Genomic DNA, 16,555 nt, shown 5'->3' with positions numbered 1-16,555 from the left:
GCCCGATGTACTTCTGCCTCTTCCCCAGTTCCTGGTCGATTCTGCGAGAGACTTGTTTGGAAGGAAGCCAGTATATTTTGGAATAAAAAAGATATATGTGTGTGTGTGTGTGGTGTGGGGGGGTGGGGGGCTCCTTTTTGTGCTCCTCTCCAGATCATTAAACCCTTTTGTTTCAAAAAAACATCAATACCATCACATGGTTTGTACATGTAATAATATTTCACACACATTAACACAACTTGTGCAATAAAATAGGTGCAATAATACTGTACATTACTTGTACCATGTACATTACCTGGTAGATACAGTAATAGTCTAGTTAGTTAATAGTAATTCATATTTATAATTTATAGGCCTATCCTATATACCCATAACAATAATTTATCCTGCGCATAGTATCGCATTTTGTATATTCTGTATATCTCTGTATATACAGTATGTGACAACTTCTGTTTTTCAGTCTGTGTATATTTGACAGTTTCTTTCAATTGAACTCCACTTTTTATTCAGTTTTATTTTAGATTTTTACCCTCCACCAGAACAAATTCCTAGTAGCGAATGTACCTGACGGAATAAACTCTTTCTGATTTGTAATGCACGTTGAGAGAGAAGTGTGTGTGTGTGTGTGTGTGTGTGTGTGTGTGTGTGTGAGTGTCTGTGTATGCATGAGTGTGTGTGGATGTGTAGATGGGACGCCATCAGCTGGTTATCCCTCGGACCACAAGCTGAGCCGAGCGAGTGACTGATAAAGGTAAGAGGGGAGGTGAGGGGGAAGAAGAGGAAGGGGTGTGTGTTCCATCTGAGGTCTTGACTTCGCCGGACTCGACTCATCGGAAAACAACGATTCCACAGACCAACAGAGGGAGCAAGACGGCGAGTGTGAGCCCACCGCCCTCTCCCTCCACGGGCTCTCCTCCACGGAGGCCTAATGGCGAGGACAATTTTTGCTTTTTTGCATTTCCCTCGGCAAAGACCGCTCTTAAACCCCCTGAACGCACCCTACAGACGCGTTTCGCCCTCGCCGGGGTCGAAACACAAAGCTCTCACATTGTTCGTCGCCGTTGCCGTTGGGCCTCCATTGAGGAAAAAAAAAGCGGGAGTCGCCGGACGGGCGCTTGATGGGTCTCCAGCTTTTAGGCAACGCTTCGCACAGCTGGATAAATATTTGCACAAGTTGAGTAGCGCGTTCAAAGTTGTGTCCCGGGTTGGGTTTTGGATTGATTTGTGTATTTTTTTTTCCCTTCTCTTTATTATCTGGGGACTGGGCTGCACCTGACATTTCATTTGGCCGTTAAGGGTTGCCTTGTGGTGGACGCTCTTGACTGACAGGTTGTATAGGTGGAGAACACATGCTGAGAAATAACATCGGAGGGTGGCTTTTGCAAGGGAAATTAGAAGTTCTCATCAACTTCAATAGTTTGATAATGCCAGACAGTCGGTGTACGGTATACGTATTTTGGGATTGAACATTGGGGCTTTTGAGAATTTGCACAACTTATAGTAAAACTTATTGTTGGGCGTCACCAATTCATACAGTGCGGGCGAGTTTGTTTTTTTATATCGCTAATGAGAGTTAAATTGAGAAAACAAACAATGTTATCATAATATTTTTTAATTCATGTTAATATGATATACTGTATATGTACATGTGTAATTAAAAACAACAAAAAAAAAAATCGCCATTGATCTCGTCCACCAGCCCCAATTCCCTGGGACCAGCGGGTCCTGCTCAGGGCGGCGTGTTGTTCTTGGAAGGCGTAAAGCATCAGGACATTCCTCTCTGACTACATTACTGTGGATGACTGTACATTTCGCCGCCCCCTAATTCTTTCCATGCACTTTATCTGCGCTTTACATCTCAAGCAGCGTCGGCTCTTATTCGGAAAGCATGTTGGCATCCAGCGCGTCCTCCGAAACATGTCGTCTGCCATTTGTTAGGGGGAGCGGAGAGTATATAGGACGAGATGTCCAACCTCCTCCAACAAGGTGACTTTTTTGTCTCCCCCTCCTTTGCCAGAAACGTATACAATCTGTCGCTCAGCCATCATCCGTATGTCTTTTTTGGCTGGGACAGAGGATTCCTGTCTGATGCCATTAGAGTCTTCATCAATAGGGCTGTGCGCTCTGATAGGTCATGAGCCTAATACATCAACCTCCAAATAGTAATGCCGAATGGCTCTCCAAACCCGGGGAGCCCGAATTCTCTCGACATAGCAGTGCGTTGGACGTGGTTCATGTGTTTAAAATATAATGTTACGCGCAGGCCATCTAAATGGGGTTTGGGAATCCATTTGTTATCAAGGCAAAAGCTTTTTAATAACTAAATAAATGTTTATGGTGAGAAATGACCAGTGAGTCCCTGCGTTGACTTTCTTTTAAATGCAATATATATATATATATATATATATATATATATATATATATATATATATATATATATATATATATATATATATATATATATCACATTATTAACCCTTCGCATACACCATTTTGTATATTCTCTATATTTTTTGTATATTTTCCTTTCGTTTTTTTGAATAGTTTCAAGCTTTTTAATGACAAATCCTTTACTATGAAAAAGTACTTGGCTAATAACTTTGTGTCGGCGTTCTGTTGCCAGGGGTAACGCCGTAAATTAGCTTGTCACTGCACGCGTCTGAACAACGCGCCCGCTGTCGCAAAAGCATGCGCAATGATACTTTACGGTAAGCAGGCGTGTGTCGCGTAAGTAAGCAGGAGACCTGTTGCCGGTTTTGTTTTCACTATATTCGTTGCATTTATACTTTGAAAAAATAATACACAAGGAATTACGCATTTAGTACAACATTTTTAAATCCAAAAATATATTTATGCAAATAAAAACACAACAAAATATACGAAAAAGATTGCACTGGACATGTTTTCCTGTCTTTCCGTGTCATTAAATGCAATGAGGATGCCTGTTAATGTTCCATGTTGGAAGTATATTTCTCGCACGTGAATTGTGTTAAAAGTTCTATATTTATGTATTGATACCCGTTCTACCAATTCTTATTTACTTAACATAGTAATGTGAAGTACGGCTTTAGTTCATTAGTCTGTCCTGGAAGTGTGGCATAAGTAAACTTTAAGTATATTGAAACATTAACCAAACTTAAGCTATACTTTACTGTACTCAATATTGCTGTTAAAAGTGGGTTATTGTGGTTAAAAGTAGCCAAACATACACATATATATATATATATATTTTTTATATATTTAAGCACAACGTAAGTACAATTCCTAATTTACTAAGCGTGGGTTAAATCCAACACAACTGTAGTGTATCAAAAAGTCTTCTAAATATACTAAGTATAGTTTCCGATAACACATTTTAAGTATTCTCCCCCCCCCCCCCACTGGAATTATTTGGGCAGACATATGATAGTCTAAAGTAGTGCGGCATCAGCTGCACCAAACATCTCCCCCATTTTCACTCTCACTGCAGTTAACCAGGGGTGGTGGTGGTGGCGGCGGCGGCGGTGGTCGGGGTGGTGATGGTCGGGGCTGTGTGCTCACATTGTTTATTTTAGCCCTCATTAAAATGCGGTGGGGTGGCTTTCTCTCTCCAGGGCTCAGTGGCTAGTGTGGTGGCGCAGATAGAGGAGTGTGGCGGACCCCTTGGGCTTCCCATGAAAGCCGCCTCACTCACCCCCGGTTCCCTCCCGGTCGCCCTCACCCCATGTTGGCCCCCCCCCGCCCTGCGTCACCAAACCCCCGGAGCCGTAGCGGCTGCGGCTGAGGGGACGGCGCACTGGAATGACACAAAGGGCGCCGTTCGCAGTAATGGCCGTTTGAGGGCGCTCCGCAACAATAAGCCGGGAACCCGTTCTCCCGAGGCCCTCTGCTCCTTCACGCAGGCAGCGCTAGGAAGGGGTAAGAGTAAAGTAGTAACGCGTGTGAGGGACAGATAGAGAGCGAAAGATTGCAGGCGACCGCAACACAGTATGTCATTTTGTCTCTTTGCGTGAGTACAATGGTGTTCTGTTTTCTGTTGTCTGTGACAAAAAACAACAACAACCTATTCCCCTACCCCCTAAATTCCCACCGACAAGATCAACCTTTTGAATTAGACATGAAATATCTGTCTGGTATGTGATGGGTTATGGCTGTATATTTTGTGTGTGTATGTTTGTTTTTCACGTGTATTTATGTGCCGTGCGCACAATGCTATGTTTGCACATATTCGAGAGTAACGCAAACATGTACGGTACCTGTTGTTTTCTTTTCTTTTCCTTTGAAAGGAATTAGGAAGTGTCCGTAAGGTATAAATCCAAGCTGACTGAGTGTGTGCCTGTGCTTATGCGTTCCTTTGTATGGCTTTAAACTAAAGTGAAATGGCAGGTTCCTTTGCACAATTGTAGCACATCTAGGGGGGAGAGGAGGTCTTTGAAGTCACTGGTCTGCCATCCATCTCCGTCCAGCCGGCTGGCTTTCTTTTCATGCCAGCTACTGCAGAGGCCAGGCCCATTAAAGGAGAACACTCCCTCTCGCCATACCTACTTACCAACCCACCGCAAACCACTCACCCTGAATTCAGTAAATTCATTCTTCATTTTGAATCCATCAACTAGAGCTGTTGCAATTGTTACATAGTCATTCGATCGCATTCATTTTAGCTGATTGTTTTGTGAAATGGCCGATCACGTGGACAGGATGAGAAAATGCATTTACCATCCCCACCGATCTGGGGGGTGGGCGGTCTCGAGCGAGCGTCAGTATTCACACCAAAGGTGGTGGACCTCTGCTGAGGCGTCTCCTTTACACACTGGCACACATAGCGGATGCTTTATGCAGAATTAACACTGTAGTGGGAGAAGGGAGAGATGGGTGGAAGAGTATTATTGATTGCCCTTAACAGACAGCGCGCATGGCCGGTGCCGTCTAAAGACGGGCTCCCTGCCTCTAATGGCTTTTAGACCTCCATTAGTTTCTTGCATGCTGCGTGGTTTAAGCAAGTAACAGGAGAGTCTGTCAGAACCCTTAAGCATTCATAAGACGGCCAGTGTGATTAGTTCATCCGTGTCAGACTGCCAGGAAGTATAAAGCATGACAAGAGTGCTCAAAGCCAAAGAGACAGGTTTACCAACGCGCTGTCATTGCTGCATCGTTTAGCATTGATTGGCTCATACAGCCTTTGATGAAACCCTAGGTGCTGTTGTCTCTTAGACTTTTATATTTAGTTTCCACTGAGTGAGGACAGTGGACTCACATAACAACCAAATAGGTAACCTTCTCAGAAGTAAACCAGTCAATGCCTTTTCTCGATATAGCGACATAGTGAATGGGTGATAATTTAGAATGCTCGACAGTGGTGGAGTCTACTTGTGCTAACGACAGACGAACGGCTCAGTACTAGAGGTGGTGTCTGTCAATGGAAATGGGTCTGTAAGTGGACTGTTGGTTATTATATGGTACCAGAACCTTTTAACGGTACCGCAGGCCTGGCCCAGCATGAAAGGCAGAATGGTTTGGGTTTCGGGGAGCCCTCTCGGTTTTGTATTGTTGGGCTGCTGTCTGGTTCTGCTTGTAGGGCCATCTTGATTTTATAAAAGTTGTTTATTGGGAGCTCGGTTTCTCTCGGTTGTAGAGAGAGGCGCTGTGGCCTACACTGCTTTGAATCACAGTAATTATTCACTGGCTTTGATGTGAGACACCCCCCCCCCCCCCCCCCCTACACACACACACACACACACACACACACTGGCATGGACCTACAGTATACATGTATGCAGAGAGGTTAGATGCATTTTGGAACACACATAAACACACACTGTATTAGGCCAATGTACTTACTGTGTATTGTACAATACACACAATCTGGTTTTAACATCAACCCTCAACCAATCACATACACGCATACATAAACACGCACACATCATTAGCTGCTTTTCCACCATTGAAGAGGAACTAAATGAGGAAACATTTAGTCCCGGAGCCTTCTGAAACGGGAACCTTAGCAGGCCCTGAAAGAGTTCTTGGTTTGTCATTTTGGCACACACGGGTTGCATCAGTCACTGTGTTTTGTGTTCTGGCTTCCCAGTTTCTTAGAAAAAAAACTAAGTAGCGACTGCAATGAGCAAGCAGTGAGTGTTAAAATTGGTTTACTGGTATTTGCGGTTGGTTTGCTTGACGATTGTTTCGTAACTTGCCTTTGACCAATCTACAGACTCCGTCCCAATGGTACCATGTCGCTTGTGGGTGCTTTTTGCGGACCAGGAACTATCCAAGTGAAACCAATTTGGGAACCACGTTCCTCCTGTGGAAAAAGACCAACCGGGAACTAAGCTGGTGTTTCCTAAAATGGTTCCTGTGGTGGAAAAGGGTCTCATGGCTTGATGGGCTCTCCATGTCCTGCAGGGGCGTGGCTCGCCGCCCCGCGCCTCCCCGCGCCTCCCCGCCCTGACCCAGCAGACTCCTCTGCTCACACTGGATGATGTGCTCTGTGTTTCCTGTCTCGAGAGTCACCGCGTCCCTGCAATCCATCACACTCCTTGGCCCTAATACATCAGTGACCGGATTTTTCCACAGAGACCACTGTCGCTTGCCGGGAAAGTGGCGTGATGTGTGCCTGTCTGTGTGTGTGCTTGTGTTTGTTCCATTTTTGGAGAGGTCCCTGTGTTCACTCTCCACGTCGGTGATCAGGACACTCATTGAGCTACGGAAGCCTCCTGGGTCCAATTCTTCTGCGGCTGGACCACACTCCCTGGGATCCTGCTTTAGTTGGAAACGCGACTGTTGTTTTTCCACCCTTCGTATAAAAGACAAACTCCTCTGCTCTCTCCCTCGTCTCGTATTAAAAGACTCTGGTGGCCCTGGCCACACTATAATGTGTCTTTTCTGTGTTGCCGCTGGTTACAGTAAAAATCGACACCTCTGGTACCCCAGACTGAGGCCTGTCAGCATGAAGATCTAGTTTCATCATGCGCGCTAGGCCTGCTCAATCGTCAGCAGGTGTGTGAGTGTGTGCGTTATCAATTGTAGGACACACTAAAATCTGTGAGTTCCACTACCAATGTGGGCTCCTTGAACAATTTGCCATTTTCCTAAACCTCTCCCCCCCCTCACAACACACTCGAATGAAACTGAGGGGATCTTTCAAGGTCATCAGATTTCCCGAGGCAAGCGAGGGGTGCTCTCTATCAAAGTCTTGTGGCTCTGTCTCAATTTGGTATAACCGAGTAATAGAGTGCGTGTCATTATATTTTTAAACCTGCACAGCATTCTCTCATCTTCCTTTCATCTGTGTTCTTTCTTTCAGAGTAATGCAGCCTTTGGCAGCAATTTTTCCCAGTAACACGATTTTACTATCTGTTCCACTTGCGGTGAGGTGGAACACGGAAAGATCCTTTTCGAACGAGAAACCGTGGGTGGACAAATCCATACGCCACACACTGAATGCGTGCACTGGTGCTTACAACGCCGGGCTCGTGCTCGGAGGACATGGACGATTACAAAGCGGTGTCGTACCAACTGAGGAGGGCTGTGAAAGAGGCAAAGCGACGGTACAGGGACAGAGTGGAGTCCCAGCTGTCCGACACCAGACGCATGTTGCAGGGTCTACGGACCACACAGACTACAGAGACTACAGAGGCAGAGGGTGAGTGGTGACGCTTCTCTGGCAGAAGATCTGAACTCGTTCTTTAGACGCTTCAAGGCTAACATTCAAGGCTAGCATTGGCATTAGCCCCCTGGTTAGCACAACGGAATTGAGTTCTGCCGCCGGAGGTGAGCGCACACTCAACATCTCAGAGAATGACGTGAGGAGAGCTCAGCCGGTCCGGACAGCATTCCTGGACGTGTACTGAAGGCCTGTGCCAACCTGCTTTCCCCAGTGTTCACCATCATATTCAACCACTCCCTGGCCCAGGCCGTGGTGGCCACCTGCTTTAAGAGGTCCACTATTGTTCCTTTGCCCAAGAAATTAAAGCCAGCCGACCAGAATGACTACCGTCCTGCCATGAAGTGGTTTGAGGGACTAAGGATTATATCTGCTCCTTTGCCCCAAGCACCCTGGAGCCATTACAGTTTGCCTATCGGGGGTGGGGATGCTGTTTTCGTTGACTATAGCTTTCAATACTTCTTGACTGACAGACCCCAGGTGATGAGGGTGGGCTGCAACACCTCAATCCCCCCGCACCCTCAACACAGGAGCCCCCCAAAGCTGCGTCATACAGTAAGTCCTCTGCTAGCTCCAACACCATCATAAAGTTTGCTGACAGCACTGTTGTGGTGGGCCTGATCTCCAACAACGATGAGAAGGTCTAACTTGGAGAGATGGAGGACCTAACACAGTGGTGCCAGGCCAACATCCTCTACCTGAGCGCCAGCAAAACCAAAGAGCCCGGTTGTGGACTTCAGAAGGACACAGCAGAGGATCTACACCCCCCGCCCCCCACTATCAACAGAGCCCCAATTGAGAGGACGAGTAGCTTCAGGTACCTCGGTGTAAACATTGCTGAGGACCTGACAAGGGCATTTAAAACAGACATTCTTATGAAAAAGGCGAGGCAGCGCCTTTATCCCCTCAGACAACTGATGAAGGTCAGAGTCTCTCCACAGATCCAGAAAACATATACTCTGGTGCCATCGAGAGCATCCTGTCAGGGTGAGTCACCTTCCGGTATGGGAACTGTTCCTCTCAGGGCCGCAAAGCCCAGCAGAGAGTGGTACAGTACGTTCTGCCGAGCATACCACTGAGAGGACCCTCACCCCTCTACAGGGCTTATACGCCAGGTGGTGCAGGACCAGGGCCAAGAGGATTATTAAGGATCCCCACCATCCCAACCATGGACTGTGCATGTGGCTGCAGTCAGGATGATGCCTCCAGAGCCACAAGACCAGAACTGAGAGACTTAGAAAGAGATTAATTTCCCAAGCCATAAGGACACTGAACTCTGTCACAAGCTAGGCCTCACCTAAATACTGTGTCCACCTCACTGCTGTAATACTTGTATACATTTTATTTTATATTCCTTGATATTTATTATTGATTGTATTATTCTCAATTCTTAAACATTGCACAGCAAACATTGTACAATGTACATCGTTTCTGTTGTTGATTGTTGGTATATCCCATACATCTGTACAGTATTCCCTGTTATTCCTTGATTTTCATTTTCTCAGTTCTCAAATATTGCACAGCAAACATTGCACTATGTACATCAACTTACACATATACATAGTTGATGTGGTTGATTGTTGGTATATTTAAAATTCTATATATCGATTTATTTTACTCCTACTTTATTTTTTTATTCCAGTCTTTATTATTATTATTATTTTTTTAAAATAAAAAATAAAGATAGGAGACTGCTCCAGAGACTGTGCAGGGCACAGACTCTGGAGTTTGCCTAAGAACATTTCACTACATGCTGTACACCGTGCAATATGCATGTGTATCTTTGGAATCTCTGAATTTGATATGGCACAACAACCTTTCTTTCTTTCTTTCTTTCTTTCTTTCTTACCTTCCCTCCTTTTCGCTCTCCCTCCATGGTGACGCCACAGGTAGACTCTCAGGCCCTGCTGCTGCTCTGTCGTGCAGACATGGAGGGATTAGGGTCGGCTGCTAATTGGCTGGCTGCTTTCAGGTCTGCCTGCCTAGCAGGAAACAATAGCAGTCCCCGAACAATGGGCTGGCTCCAGATCAGTAGGGCTAAGGCCCAGACACTACGTCGTATTTCCTGTTTGATTACTCATGCCTGCCTGATGAGCGGCACACTCTTTTCTGTCTGCCCGATGGTGAAAGAAAAAACAAAAAACAAAAAGAAGGTATTTTTGTACAAGACTGGTTTTGATTTGCGGGCCGGAATCTCTTTGTGATAATGTTGCAAGATATGCTGGCGGGAGGTGTGATAGATGTGTGTGATTTAAAGAGACAAGTTTGGAGGGGATGAATGATGAATGCTCATGAATCACACTCACGAATGTAAGTTATGAAAGAGTGTGTGTGTGTGTGTGTGTGTGTGTGTGTGTGTGTGTGTGTGTGTGTGCGTGCGCTGAAGTTTGCTTTTCTCATTTCTGCCAGTTTCCAGAGATGTGCTAGCAGAGCCTGCCCTTAAACATCATTCAAACCGGGCCATGCTAGTGCTGGCATGGAGGCCTGGACTGTATAGCCACCCAAGCGTGCCGGTCGCCTGCTGTGGGCTGGGACCCTTTGACTGCTCACCCCCCCCCCCCCCCCCCAGACCTACGCTACACCCTTCTCTCCCCCTCGCCACCAGGCCGGAGGTAGGAAATCAAACCAATTACGGTCGTATTTAAAGAAAATTGGAGCAGCGGTCGGAAAAGTGGGGGCATTTCCAAAAACCACAGAGCGAAAAACTTCAGGGACACTTGGGTAAAATATGGAATGGCTGCATGGAGAGGAGCGGAGGAGCGCTCTTCAGAACACAAAGGAGGACATCTATTGTTTGAAGCTGTACATGGTTTCATTTTGTAATCTAAAACAATCTGAACCTGAACACCTAGGTAACCGTTTACATCTAAACGAATATCCATATTGCCGGACAGCAGAAAACATCAAGTAATTATACTCATATTCAGTCATATTTTTACTTGAATTTACAAAATACAAAACATAGGACCATCATGCGATGATGATCAACGATCATAAATACAGGTATTAAGATAAAATCATGGGCTTATTCCCAAGTATTCCGGAAACTAGTTAATTCACACTTAAACACAGCCGAATGCCAGTGACCGTTTCACGTCTTCACCCAAATAGCACAACAGCATTCTATGTGGAGCAGACCATGAGCTGTTTTTTGATGCTGAGACACAAAATGTATTCACCATTTCTATGACTGCTTTCTGCTGTATATTTTTTTGGTGCATTCCATACGGTACATAACGTACATCACATACAACCAAAGAACATATCACAACACAACAGTCGCATACTGTCAATCAAAGAACAACGTAATCCCAAAACGAATCGCACTAACAAAAGGGAAAAGCTCAAAATTATTTCTTCAAAGAGAGACTTGTGAAGAATTGTGATGTCACCTCGAGTTAGTTATGTCTTAGATCTCTATTATGGTTTTTCTTGGACAATGTTGGCAGTGTTTTGGAAGTTTGAGTTCTTTTTGTAAATGAACGATTATGCCAAGCTGCGAATGTCCTATCAAATGTGAAATTCGGTTTTACTTGTTTTTCCGAACAATCTCAGATTTCCTCTTCATTTTTTTCCTCTTTTTGTTTTCTTTACAATTGTTTGTTATACGTTGTAAAGGCAAACACTGCAATGAAAAATATATGTACAAGTATATGCTTTGCAGTGTATAGTCAGAAACGCCCTGTTTCTTTTCTCTGTGTCAGGGAGTCAGATGGATGGAGTTAGTTCCCTTGTGGATCCATACAGTATGTCTATGATGGATGGTTTTTGAGGCATGGTTGTGGTTATGTTTGGTTCTGCTGTGCCCTGCTGTTTCTGGCCCCAGGAAGCAGCTCCAAAGGGGCCGCAGCTCATAATGTGTCTGAATCAGCCGAGATGCCCGAAACCCACTTGGCTTGCTCGGCTGCATACAGTATGTGCATAAGGTGCAGTGTAGGGATTCTCCTAAAGCACAAACACCTGTAGGCTTTAGTCTGTATTCTATTGTGTGTGTGTGTGTGTGTGTGTGTGTGTGTGCTTGTGTGCGCGCTTCTGTGCACTTTTTATACACACAATTATGTGTAATCCTTTGGCCAGCAGGAGAGTCCCAGTCTGTGGTCATCTTGAGAAGCCAAAATGCTTGTCTGGGATCAGAGATGTAATTGCCCTCCCCCTCTATGTTTTCTCACTTCTTCTTCACCTCTTTCCCAGTATGCCCCACCTCTCTCTGATCCTCCTTTTTCTGTCATCTTCAGGAAAATCCCTTCATTACTGGGCCCAGCATGTAAATGCCTCATTTTCCATCCCCCACAAGCCCTCTTTGTTCCGTGGCCTACATGGCTGTTTTATCTCAGCACTTAAAAGCAATTATTCCCCCGAATATGAATGCTCCTAAACAGCCTTCGCCACTCGTTCAAAAGGCTGTTTTCTTCCTTCATCCCCCTCTTTGCCTCATGGGCAAAAAACAAAAGGCCTCACAGATATCAAGGTGTCTGGGGTGAGGAGAGCACCCATACATGCATGCATAAATAACTCTAGATGTAGACATACAGCCAGACAAGCGCACACACGCAAGTAGACACACGCACGCACGCACATACAAGCACACATTCACAAAAGAGGTTGTAAGACGATATCCCATTATAGATGAAAACAGACCAGTGAGTGGGTGGAGCCCCTTGAGGAAGCCTCCGTCACTGCAGTGGAACCATGGGAACCGGTGAGGAGAGGACATACACACACGCACGCACGCACGCACGCACACACACACACACTCTCACACACACACACACACTGCAGAGGGTAGAGTGGCTGGCAACGAAACCAAATCTTCCTCTTCACCTGTCCAAAACCAACAATTTTAGGCGCGGGCATGTTGCCATGTTTGGCGTTTGATTTATTAAACTGTTGCTCATATTTTCGGCGATGAGGTATGTACATAAAGGCTGGGAATAACAGCAGGAGCAAAACATATATTGCTAGAAATACGATTTGAGAGAATGCTGGTTTGAGGACAGTGTGAGAAGGGGCTTGTTTTATATGTTTGCAGTACAATGTCCAATTTTGCTCTGGTGTGGTTGTTTGGGGGCACCAGCAGGTTGTTTGGACATTGATAGGTGTCTCATACCTTAATGTTTTGGGGGGGTTAGAGGAGGCTGCTGTATGCCATTTTACTAATTTCATTATGACCACATGAATAGGTTTTATACTTACCATTCTGCCTGGAGACAAAATAATTATCAATAGTTTCTGTTTTTGTTTCATCCCACTTCACTGGCTTCCAAAAGAAGATCCTGGAAGCTGAACACAATGTTTTTTTGTGATCAATCATGTCTCCGTGTATTCGTGTACGTGTGTGTGTGTGTGTCCAAAAACAGATTTTGGGCAATTATCCTCATCTTTACTCACTGCGCCGCACATGGACAAATAAGCCATGGAGATAGAAAGATAGAAAGCAATGAGAACCGGCAATTTTACGGGTTCCCTGCCTCAGCAGGAAGTGAGCGGGGACCTGATCCGTGGGGAACTCTGTTTCCACTTCCACACAGTCATCCCGGGGGGGTTGGCTTCTTGAAAAGCCTGCCTGACTGGCAAAGGCTCGATAATATATGTATGTGGGTGTTTGTGTGCGTGTGTGTGTGTCTGTGTGTGTGTGTAAATTTCCTGTTTTATGGAGGAAACTGCGTTCACATGTGCAGATTGTTGTTTTGGCTTGTTCTGTGAGAAGAAAAAATGTTTGTGTATCAATTCTCATGAATCTTTATGGGAAACAACTTATCACTGTTTCTGGGAGAACTGTTTTTTTTTGTTTTTTGTTTTTTTTGGGGTTTTTGTTTTTGGTCTTCATGTCCCTTTTTGGCTGACAATTTGGTTCACTGGTAGAGCACCGTTGTCTAAGTATTTAATTTAAACCAAGCTGTGAAGAAGATGCTATTTCATCTTATTAAGGGAGCTGTTGGTTTTATTGGCTCAGTCAAATGTTCTTCATTCGTTAACTTTCAAGTAATCCAATCAGGGGATACGACAAAGTAAAAGCTGTGGTTATTTTTCTGTGAGATAAATAAAAACCAAACCCATTTTAGAATTGGTAAAATTAGAATTGAATTGGAATTGCAATTGAAAGTGACTTGTGTTTCGCCTCAGCTGGCCACAGTTTAGGCCGCAGGTCTTTGGGGTGACGCCTGAGGCATTTTCCTGGTCTGGACTCATTTGCATTTCATTGGTTTTATTGTGACTCTTACATTTCATTGGTTTTATTGTGACTCAATGCGTGGGGCGGGCCAAATCATCGTAAGATAAGCACATTTTAACTGGTACCATTGAAAGGGGGCCCAGTTTGGCCAGGAATAATAAGTTTCACCATCGTAAACCGTTGACATACTGGACATTTTATTTTTCAGTCAAGGAAAGCATTCCAATGTCCAAAGACGCATACTGGAATAAGCAACTTTATTAAAATGGACATTTCACGTTTCCATGGACAGTTTATGGAATCTATAAAAGTCCAATCCCATGTCTTGCACTTTGCTCGGTCTTTCCACATCACGTCCTCACATCGCGCGCCACGCGGTGACCCTCGCTGTGACAGCTCATCAGTTGGACCTAATAGTGAGATACCGCGTCCTGCGAGCATCTCTCCGAGGCGCTTAGCGCTCCTCTGGGTACCGCTAACCGAGGCTCCCAGGTTCCAGGGAGAAGTTCGTCCACTGTGGGAACCGAGGACGCCATGGTGCGTAGTAGAACCCTCGGCCCAGACCCTGTCAACTCTTGACATTGGTGCGAAACTACCTTCAGTGGCATCGGACTGAACTGGAAGACTTTGGTGTCTCAAAGTGTTTTTTTTTCTCTTTCCCCCTGCCGCTATTTTACTGCTCTTGTGTCATCTTTTGTTTCCTCTTTGCCGTCTTCTTCATCCCTCCCTCCCATCCCTCACCAATGGCAGTCATCAGTGTGAGAACGGTGGCATCATGGCTCTCGCGGCTTCTCAGCCCCTGGCTTCTGCGATTTGCTCGGTCAATCTGTGGGAACCCTGATTTTTTTTTTGGACAGCGGCCTCTTTTCCCACCAATGGGTCAGCCCGAGAGAAAGAAAATAAAAAATAGAACTTCTGGTTGCGTACCAGTACGCCCGACCCAAACCGGTTCTAGCCCGCTTCTCCTCCTTCTCACGGGGTTCTGGGGAGGAGAGGTCAGCGGGCTCCGGCGTCGGGCCCTTAATGGGTTTCGTATGCAGGTACCGCAGCAGCGACATGGGATGCTGTGCTCGTGAGAAACGAGGGATTTAACGACTGTTCTTTCCAAAACACTTTTATTCCTCCCCTCTTCTCTCTTTCTCTGCCTCTCTCTCTCTCTCCCCCTCTCTCTCCGCTTGTCGGAGCTTTTTTTTTTCTACCCCTCTCTCGCTCTCTTTCATTCTTTCTCTCAATTTATTTCTGTCATTTTGCCTTTTATATGCATTTTGGTTTGGCAATAAACAGCTTTGTTCAATTTTAATATAACCACGTGATGCCGTGAGGATGAGTCGAAGTAAAATGAAATGAAGGCGTAGTCGAGGAGGAGAAGTGTACAAGCAGTATGATGGATGTGTGTATGGTAATTTCCTCCCTCAACGATACTAATTTAGTTTTAGGTTTCGGCTCGTTTTGTTTCGTCTGCGTGTATAATAGTGATCATGGTTCTCTTTCAAATTTCATCCACTCATACCGCGAGGCCATTCATCATGACTCTGACTACAATCACATCCAGACAAACGAGACCCATCGCCCTGTGCGTTTCCCCCCCTCTTCCCGGAGTGCTACAAGTTTCAGAAGAGGGGCCACAGTAGGCGGGAGAACGAGGGATGGGATGAAAAATAGAGGGTCTCGGTGAACGGAGGAGGGCTTAGCCCTTAGAGAGAGAGAGAGAGAGAGACCCTCTGCTCCGCACATGTGAACCAGAGAGATGATCTCACAGAGTGTGTGAAGACAGCTGGAAAATTCCCCCGAGCCCAACCTAATTGAAAGCTTATCATCCTCTCTTTGTGCATCCTGAGCTGTGGGGGATCGGCCGAGAGGGAGAGAGAGCGAGAGAGAGAGAGAGATAGAGAGGGAGAGGGGTCGGTTTGATGGGACCTAAAGGAAATGGTTGTCTTAGGAGTACACATATCTGTCATACGCTCACACTGTGAAATGGAGCTTGGACTGAGTGGGTGAGGTTGGTGTGAGATCTGTCAGCAGAGGATCGTCTGTGCTTGTGTGTGTGTGTGTGTGAGACCGTGCATGTGTTTGCTTTTCCTGGTGCGTGCATGTGTGGAAATGCTTTGCGTGTGCTGAGTTAATTGAATACAGTGTGTATCAAGGCTGTGTGTGTGTGTATCCTGGGGCTTTGTTGTTCTGCCAAAACTGCCCCCATAGAATGACTGAGACACACACGCACACACATACACACACACAGCTTAAGGTGTGCAAAAGAATCAAAGAATGGAGAGATTATAAGAGGGGGAAAAAAGCAGAAAGGAGAGATGGGGGAGATCTTGGTGGGAATGTAATAAATGATTCTGAGAAGAGATAATGGCGGCAATAGAAATAAAGAGCCTTTTGATGGTATATCAACAGGTGGCATTCAGTGAAGGTGAGGGAGTGTGGGTATTATATTTCAAGGTTCCTCGCTTGAGTCATCTGAAATCAGACCCCTCCAGGTAGCATCTCCAGTGTTCAATCTTGGGGCCAGAGGTGCAAAATGGGCAAAATATTGAGGATGCCGTCATCGCTGTATATATTAAAAACCATTAAGGCGAAGGGAAGAAGAAAGCAAAAACACAATGAAGGCTGGCATTCCAAACAGTTACTGTAATGTGTGTTAACAAGTGACAACTTGCCGACGTGCGCGTGGGCAGGGTCTGCCAGGGCAGCGTCGGATTCCTGAGCCGTGGGTACCGCCGCACCGACAGCTGTGG

This window comes from Zeus faber (assembly GCF_960531495.2).
Source record: "Zeus faber genome assembly, chromosome: 13".
NCBI lineage: Eukaryota > Metazoa > Chordata > Actinopteri > Zeiformes > Zeidae > Zeus > Zeus faber.
Note: the sequence above shows the minus strand (reverse complement) of the source record.